We start from the raw sequence: 10,000 nt of genomic DNA on the forward strand, positions 1-10,000 counted from the left end.
GTCATCTTCATGCTGATAAATCCATGACAAAGGACTTAAAACCTTCCCTTGTGTTCCTGAATCAATATTCATCATGAATGTTAATATTACGCTTTGCTTCTTCCATCATTTTCGTTTTTCATCATTGTTCTCCCCAGATTAAATCTTTTCACTACTTGTTTTTTGTGTTTATTAAGGACTTTCCAATATTTATGCTAGGTTATGTATCGTAGTCCTGGTCTATAACCTTAGAAGTGATTTCCTATTTCTCAATGTTCTTTGAATCATTCTGAGCAACTGCCTTGGTGTTGTAGTACTGTCAGACGACCTGTATTTCAACGTTCAATCTGGAATGTTTAGATTTCATATCTCTTTTAAAATCTGTTTCGGTAACTTCTTCAGGACATGAGAATGGAATGGACTATTAAATCTGTCATGTCTTTCACGGTACTTCTTATATTGTAAATGTTCTCCTTTTGAAGATTTTTGTTGATTCGGGTCGTCAGTGAACAAGGAATCTGCCGTTGCCATCGTTTCCTGCACCTTTCGATGATTCTAAGAAACTAAGGTATTCCGTTTATTTCAGGCTTCTCGTGACCGTTTCTGCTAGCAAACATTAATAACGCTCCAGTGATGCTATTTCATTTATCATATAAAATTTTGCCTTAAAATCTGCTTTACAAAGCGTGGAAAAGCATGATACATAATTGATATGACATTTATGGTTATTAATTTCACTCAGTTTTACACACTGCTTACCTTTTATGAAAAAAAAAAACATTAGTGATTTTGAAAAAAATATAAAACGTTCAGCCTGAAAGTCTTGTCAATTATTCGCGATACCTCAAGAACAGTCAAATCTGAATATAATAAAATGTATTTGAAGTTCCCCTATGATAATGATTAATAAGTTACTGCCTCTTCAAACAGCCAGTGGAACCAAAATTTAGGTAAAATATTATGACATGAAAGATGAGAGATCCTTCAGATTTGTTCATTAAGAAATTAACAAAAAGGTTGATAGTTTGACATCTTTATAACCGGGATTAACACATCTTACCCTCGAGCAATCAAATTTAACACTAAGTAAGAGTTGAAATTGTCCCCTATACTGAATAACGGGCAGATTAAAACAACCCTTTTAATAATAATATTCCACAGTAAAATGTGTATGTACCTATAGTAATAACAAGTAAAGAAAGGCGAGGTTCCATTTAAAATTTAGTAATTGTAGGTAAGTAATCAGATTCAAAGAGGTACTTCAAGCATTGAAAAAAGGATCAAAACGTAATTGAATATTTGTGCAATACCGATCGTGACTGTACATCTTCACTCTCAACTGCTTTAGGAGACCTGCTAGTTATATATACATAAATACTCACACACACACACACACACATAAACACATGTACACACATATATATATATATATATATATATATATATATATATATATATATATATATATATATATATATATATATATACATATACACACACACAATGAAGGCAGGGGGAAGCACACCAACAGGTCAAGAAAGTCATATCTATTCAGTTGTGCTCCCATGTGATCCCACCTCACGTTCCTAAATTACCTTTCTATTCCAGTCTTCCTTTTATTCACGATACAACCTTTTATAAAGAACTCCGATCTCTAATATCCCCTCATCTCCCTGCCGTGAAAATCAAAATTATACCCACAAACCCACTGAATATCGGTAGCCTTTTCAGCTTCAAAGACCGTTTGGATCCTTTAATGACCTCTTGTGTTATTTATAAGTTTACTTGTCCTCGATGTAATGGAGGAACCTATACTGGATCGACGCATAGGTTACTTAAAGTCCGAATCAACAGTCATAGAGCTGTCAGCTATAGAACTGGCACTAAACTTTCAAATCCCGAATTTTCCAACATAAGGGATCATGCCGATAAATGCAAATTTTCTATTCAGTACAAAGACTTTAAGGTTTTGGGCAGAGACTCTAATCATAAACTTTTAACAATTAATGAATCATTATTCATTAAAAAAACTGGTCCCCTCACTGAACACCCATGACAGGTCCATACCTCTTTATCTCTCGTGAACTGTTTACGTTTTTGGTCCAGTCCTTCCTCTTTACGGTTGGTCCTTATACAATATTTTTAACTGTGGTTGTTTTAATGTAACTTATATTGTTTATTTTAATATTTTTCACTTAATTTTATTGTACTAATTAGGTATTAATACTTGCAGCTTGAAAATTATACTGCCACAAAACCAACTGAAAAATATGACTTTTCTTGACTTGTAGCCTTTTCCCCTGCCTTCAATTGATTGTTTGATCCTTTAATGAAATATATGTATATATATATATATATATATATATATGTATATATATAATATATATAATATATATATATATATATATATATATATTATAAAGTCCGAATCAACAGTCATATATATATATATATATATATATATATATATATAAACTTTATAAATATAATTTTTTAACTTCTGTTGGGACAATCGTTTGCCGATTGTTTAAATGGGTTGTTGCCTCCTTTCTTTTTGTTTTCTTTGAAGGAAAGTTTCGTCTGTCAGTACAAAGTGGCTTTAAGGTTTTGGGCATAGACTCTAATCATAAAAGTCAACAGATTAATGAATCATTATTCTGGGACTTTCAAAAAAGCAGCAGGAAATCCTTTGTTGGTCTGCAAGTGATTATCTTCATGATTGGCGAGAGGTCCATATCTCTTTGTTCATTTTCGAGTGAACTGTTTACGTTTTGGTTACTTTCGGGGAGGATGGGTCCTTCCATCTGTGTTTGCCTCCACAGTATCAAGAGGATTGGAGGTTATTCATATTTTTTAATTTCATGTTTGAGGAGGTGTTCCTGTTTTAATGTAAGCTATTAAATAATTGCCTTTATTTTAATCTTTATCCTTTTTCACCTTGACAATTTTATTGATACTTCTAATTATTGTTATTGCCAATTACTTATTATTATTGCATGTATAAATTTATGGTGTTTTGTCATTATTATTATAATTGGTGATGGCTTGATGATGGTTATCATTATTATTATTGGTGATGAGCTTTCTTAATGATGGTTGTATCATTTGTGAGTTTGTTTGGCTCTATTGACGAATTTTGTTTATTTGTATTTTGACTGCTGCTGTTAATATTTATTTAAATTGTGTATGCTAAACCTGGACTCACTTGTATATATATATATATCTTAGTATAATAAATTAGTTTAAGGTAATTTTTTTGTTTCGTTTAGCTCCTTCCTCCTTTGTCTGCCTCATATTTCTACAGTCATTCCACGATATTTTTGTATTTAAAGAACCTGCTGAACAAAAGTGGTTCATAACATTTGGCGACCGTGTTTCAGGATCGGTTCTGTTTTATCTGGCAGGGTTGTGACGGCACTGGAGGAGAGAGAGCGAGAGAGAGAGATATATGTGTGAAGTGTAAAAAAAAAAATATATATATATATATCTTGGTTCTTGCTAGATAAATAGGGTACTGATACGATGATACACAACTTACTTTAATTACCACAAAAATCTGGACTCTGGCCCTGGGGACAGCTCAAATTACAAACAACAAAATATGCCTGAAGGGCTACTTCAAAAGGTGGGTGATTAGATAAACTGGGGTTTAACTTAATTCATTATATTCACAAAATAAAACTCATCAGAAGAATGGTAGCATAATTCTGGGATAATGAGGCGAGAGCAAATAACGGGGAATCTCCAGGAGTGAATGCAAATGGATTGCCTACTTCAAAAGTTGTTGATAACGAAGAAGCAAGGGCCGCTGCGCACACAGGTGATATGCATATCCACAGTAAAAGCTGTAATCAAAACACTTACGGTTACTCAACCGAAACTAGCACTGTAATGAGGAAATCGAGGAATTGTATTGAAGATGCCTAAGCTGAACTCGATTCCAATAACTCAAACATCATACGATTATGCCACACTCCTCATAAATGCTTTGCAAATTAAACAGCACAAAATATAAAGCAATACAGGTCTCACTGTAATTATATCACACTATGAAAAGAAAGGAACATAGTTGGAGGAGAATAGGAAACGTGGCTGACGGAAAGCCTTTAATCGTGGTAAACTACCTTTCGTTAGGAGCTGAAGTTCTCTTCTTATGAGGGCCAGCGAGGGCAAGCGAATTAATTGACAACAAAAGTTACTTTGGATACTGTTAGCCACGTGCCAAAAATAGGTAGTTTGATAGACCAAGGGGAGGAGCTCTGGAGTCTGTGCTGCCACCAGCAATTCTGAGTGCTGCCACCAGCAATTCTGAGAGGAAGCTACTCTCTCCAAGGCCCTTTATAGCTTCTCTTCCTAGATGGAGTTGTGATCACTCTGCCCACGTGGAACTGCAGGCACCATGGTTCCGATTTCAAACTGACGGAATGCACGTGGTAAACCTGCCAGCTGACCAGCCTCGGGGAACGATTAGTTCTTGTCAGGTCTGCGCCTGGAATTAAGGGATTTCCGACAGCAATTTGGACAAGAAAGGGGTTAAAAGGGTTATCCCCCAAAAGCCAGTGGTGAGAGGTTTTAGGGGCGAATTTTGCTTGCAGTGAGTCATATTTAATTGAATATATTGAATTACTTAGTCCTTTTACTTTAAATTATTGCATGAAAGGTAACATAGGAGGGAAAATTCTTAATACCTCCCACACCTTGACATTTACACCCTTAGTCAGGTTGAAATGGCTAAAGTTACGTTATCGTGACAGGTAATAATTCCTCTCTTCACAATCTTTCGGGTACATTAGTCTAAAATATAATATTTTTGCTAAATGCCAGAGTCAATTATAAGCAAAAGAAATCAGTTATGACTTTTACTCTGCTTTACAGAATTAATTTTTGCTGCTGGCAATAGTAATAATTTTATTTTCTAAGAAATTATAATAAGCAGCATTTAATGAATATAAAACAGCTAGATTATTACTTAATTGGAAATAAAATAGAACCTACCATTGTTATTATTGTTATACTCAGAATACTCCATGCACTTATTAGTAAAACTTTATTCACAAGTTCATGTGGTTTAATATACCTTGAGGAAGCAATACAATGAAAGTATTCGTGGGTTTTGTTAGTTGTTGCCACGATATTTGAGAGCGACAGCTCAGTGCCATTCGGGGCACTATAAACACTTGTGCCAGGGGATCATATTATAAGTACATACGATGTATCAGTACATAGTACTGGCTATGGAAACCAGAGTTTATAAATTACTAGGAAAGAACAATAACAAAAGAGATTATCTCACTTTCGGAGTCACTGATAGGGCATACTGACAACACGTCACTGACCTTATAGGTGCCTTGTGGCACTCATCTACGTACGTGAGATATAAGATTGTGTGTAATTTACACAGTTTGCGAGTCTGGGACTCGAGATTCAACACAAAAGTCTAACAAAAGAGTAGATGACAGATACAAAGTAATTATTAATTGTTGTAAACAGATGATTATTAAGTTTGCCAAAATTATATTCCTTAGCCTATGGAAATGGCTACGTTCATTCTTTAACCTAAAAGGTCTCAAAGGGCCGCCATAGGACTTAGAAAACTGGGATATCTATCAGTTGCACTCTGCACCGGTAGACTGGGAACAAGGTAAAGTATAAGCCTTTGTGAGGCATAAAATAATATGATTATTAGAACAGATTAAAGAAAGGATAAAATGTTAAAGGAAAGAATGAATTACAGAGTTATAAGGAAACTAAATAGGTGAGGAAGCCGGACAACCTCTTCTGGATAGAGGTGCCAAGGTCCTCGTAGGATAGAGGGGTGGCACTGAGCCAGGTTGGCACTAGTGCCAAAGGAAGCTCAGTGGCTCTCTTTTGGAGATCTGTGGATCTGTTTTAGGTTTATGGTTTTCTTTGGTAGGGGAACTGGTTGAACCAAGCCTAAGGAGGATAAATTAGTGCCACCCAGGTCGGCTTCTTTGATGGCTGGAGTGGGGGCATTCTTTACAGGCTCTGCCCAAAGTTGTTACAGTTGCCTAAGTTCATCGGCCAGTTGAGGGGTAGCAGAGTCCTTACTCACACTCGTGCATGCAGAGGACTGGGAAAGGGAGGAAGATGTTCTGGAGGGCGTGGGAGGGTCACAGCTTGCAATGATCAGCTCAGGCACAGGTTGCGAGACTGCACCTTTGAGGGAGCTTCCACTGTGGTCAGAAGGATCCATCTCTCTTACCAGGACTGGTAGCAGACCCAAACCAGGTGAAGAGATGGGATCCGAATTGGGATCTCTCGAATGAAGGTCTGGGGCGTGCTCTGGCACTGGCACTAAGGCAGGGCCAGGCACAGGTATAGGATTTGGAGACTGCTCGCCGTTCAGGAAGGGGGAGCTTGGCACTGCTCAGTGCACACAAGTGGCATTGGCAGAGATTGAGTCAATTTTGGGATCTCCAGGAGGGAAATCAGTTGGGTGCCTTGGCACTGGCACTGGGGCAGGGCCTGGCACAGGAGTAGGCTTTGAAATCTGCATGAAAGGAGGTGGCCACTGCACAGAGTACTCAGGTGGCACTGGCAGTTAGAATGAATGGAGGCTCTTGAGAATTACCCATGCCTAATGAATAACTTGGGTGCTTAGAAACCCAGATTGTTGTATTTTTGATGGAGGCTGGAAGTCTTGTCCCAAGGGAGGTCATAACCTCCAGGAATGTAACTTGCTACGGCAAGGTTGCAGATTTTGGATTTATGAAGTCTCGTGACTCTCAACTGGACAGTAGGAAGTTTCATTTTAAATTGATTAATACCCTCAGTTGTGATGAGTTTACGTCTGTTAATGTTAGCTCCTTTCTTATGAGGGAAATTTGTGCACCAGAGTCATCAAATGCCTTGACCTGGCATGCAGGGTAGCTACCCCGAGGAGGTGCCACATATATGGGACCTTCAGCTGGAGGGCCAAAAGACTTAGAGTTTGTGACTGCCAAAGCAATGGCAGGTGTACTTGATTTACTGGGGCATTCTGCCCACTGGGCAGAGTGCCCATAAATTTTGCAAGTGGGGCAATAACTACTGCTATAATCTTTGCTTGGCACTGCCCCATTGGAGGAAGCAGGCCCTTTACTTTTTGTCCAAGAGCCAGATGGGACTCGTTGGGGCGTTGTCCCATTTGGGGACTTAGAAGGATTTTCAAGGTGCCATCTCAGGATCAGAGACGTTTCTTCATTAGAGGGCTGAAAGGTCGTCAGGACCATTTCAGTATGGTCAAGAATCTTCAGTAGAGGGCTGATAGGTCATCAGGACCTTTTCAATATGGTCAAGCCAGGCTTCGGACTCGGTTTCATCCCATTGTCTGATAAGGGAGCCTACACTGCTGAGGGTTGAATGTGGCAAGGGCATTGGGGTGTTGCGCACGCCCTGAGCCGCCATTGCAAGCTGATGAGCTCTTTCTTTCTCCCTCTGCTGTCTTTCTCTCTCTTTCTCCTGTAGTTCTGCCTCTTCTTATTTCCCCTGGTCTATTCTTTCCTTCTCTTTCTCCTGTCGTTCTGCCTCTTCTCGTTTCTCCCAGGCTATTCTTTTTTCTCTTTCTCCTGTCTTTCTTTCTCCTTCTCCTGTCTTCCTGCCTCTTTTTGTTTCTCTTTGGCTATTCTTTCTTTCTCCACCTCCTGTCTTTCTGCTTCTTCTCATTTCTCCCGGGCTATTCTTTCTGCCTCTCTTTCTGCCTTGGCATCATATACTTTCTCTTGGACCCAATCCCTCAGGGATTGTCCTGATAGTCCCATCTCCTTTCCAGAGGACATGTAGAACTTAAAGTCCTGATTTTGCTGGGCTCTGGGTGTCGTAGACATCTTGAGATAATGCTTATGTGGGCGTGACCCTTTAGATAATAAATATGTCTGAAAAGACTCAAGTTTGTTCGTGATGAACAAATTTTAATATGTGTGCATAAGACTTAGTTTATTCATGATGAACAAATTTTTCAATATATCTGAATAAGACTCAGTTTGTTCGTGATGAACAAATTTTTTAATATGTCTGAATAAGACTTAGTTTGTTCATGATGAACGGATTTTTCAATAAGTCTGAATACGACTTAGTTTGTTCGTGATGAACAAATTTTAATATGTCTGCAAAAGACTTAGTTTGTTCGTGATGGGCGAATTTTTAATGTCTCGAAAGACGTTACTTAGGTTTTATGTCACTCACGGACTTGGCCGGCGATAGCGTGAAATTAAGGCGTTCCGGGCAACAAGGGTTTGTGCGTGTTGAACACAGTTAATTGTGTTCCTGAGAACTTATGGTTTGTGCTAAATGAGCTATTTGGGGTCTCGTAAGACTCAAAGTTGTTCTAATGAACTAATTCAGTATGTCTAAGAAGACTTAAGGTTGTTTTAATGAACTGGAATGATCAGTCCCGTAATGACTTGGATGTGTGTGAAATACACGAATATGAAGTCTCGAAATGGACTTAGATTTTTTTAGAACAAGGTTCAATGCAAGCCTTAAATAATGATTTGCAGATAATTGTCAGAGCTGGTGGAATTAAAATAACAGACTTACGTAGAATTAGATATAGCTTAATATGCTTTTGAATTTTTACTTGCTCACATAAATAGTTACATTGCCTAAAGGAATGCTTTATGCTGGCTGTGACAGCACATATTATAAAATTCCTGTGGGCAAATGGGAAGCGATAGCTTCGAGAAATTCGCAATTAAATGCATGAATGAATGATTATGCTGTCGGTTTAGCAAATATTATAAAGTTGTATTGCTCTAGGCAAATAGGAACAGTTGCTTCTAAATATATGCAATGAAATGTGGGAGAAACAATGTAGCTGTCTCCTCGGCTAAGAGAGAGAGAGAGAAAAAAAAAAATGGATAAAATGCGATGAGAAAAGAATGTACTTCTTTCAAAAGCACGTTATTAAAACTCGGTAGAATATGACGAGTACACAAAAAAAATTTTTAGTTTACCATGCACGGGCAAAATTTTCTGCCAACGATATCTCAAGTGCTTTAGGGAAAAGGAAATATTCTAGAGACCTGATTTTGTTTACTTTAGCAATCCCACGGGACAGGGGACAGTTCAGCACATGCGCGGGAAGAGAAACAACCAAAACATACAGCAAACAAATACAATGCAGTCTCGGCTTAGCTGACACCTGGCCGAGCGAAGCTTTGCACAAATTTTAATGAGACAATAAATTTTGGAAGATTTTCCTCTCATCTGGGGGAATCAATGAATGGATGTTTCCTTTTTTTCTCACAGTTTGTTTACTGGAAAAAAAAACTGAATGGAATGGAATTTACCATGTGCGTTTCTTTTATAGTAGGAATTTAAACAAATGTGAGTACTAACCATGATTTTCGGCTCGCATGGCCTGAACAAATTTTTATGGATTTATTTTATTTATTCAATAAGGAAGAATAATATTTTTGCCTAGCAAATTCCTAACCTCTACGAGAGAGAGAGAGAGAGAGAGAGAGAGAGAGAGAGAGAGAGAGAGAGAGAGAGAGAGAGAGAGAGAGTAAAAATATCCCATCTCCAGTGATATAACAAATTGCTGGACGGAGTTAGGCCACGTGGCTGTAATGTGTGCCTAGCTAGTATCTCGGGACTTTCAAGTTGTCCTTATCACGTAGACGAAGGAATAAGGGCACTATTCCTTTTATTAACTCTTCACTGAGTGTTGCTCTCTACCTTCCTAGTTTTAAAACATGCAGCTAACATGCGGTAGCACAAAAATGTTGTGTAAAGGTTAATAACTCTCTTCTTTATAACTGGGATACATGCACATGTTCTAACGATTCCTAACTCTATTTCAGCCACAATTTTGCTCGTACCTAACAAAAAATAAACATAATAACACGAGATTTACTGTGGAAATGGATCACTTGTGCGGTTATAGGGGAATTTACGCTAATTAAGAAGGTTCGTTTCTTGGCTCTCATTCAGCTCTTAGCTGATAAATGCACATTGCCAAAAGGGGTAAGGACTCAATCTGCGGCATTTCAGATTGCGAGATCTCGGCAATAAGGTT

This window comes from Macrobrachium rosenbergii, chromosome 41 (genome assembly GCF_040412425.1).
Source record: "Macrobrachium rosenbergii isolate ZJJX-2024 chromosome 41, ASM4041242v1, whole genome shotgun sequence".
NCBI classification, from domain to species: domain Eukaryota; kingdom Metazoa; phylum Arthropoda; class Malacostraca; order Decapoda; family Palaemonidae; genus Macrobrachium; species Macrobrachium rosenbergii.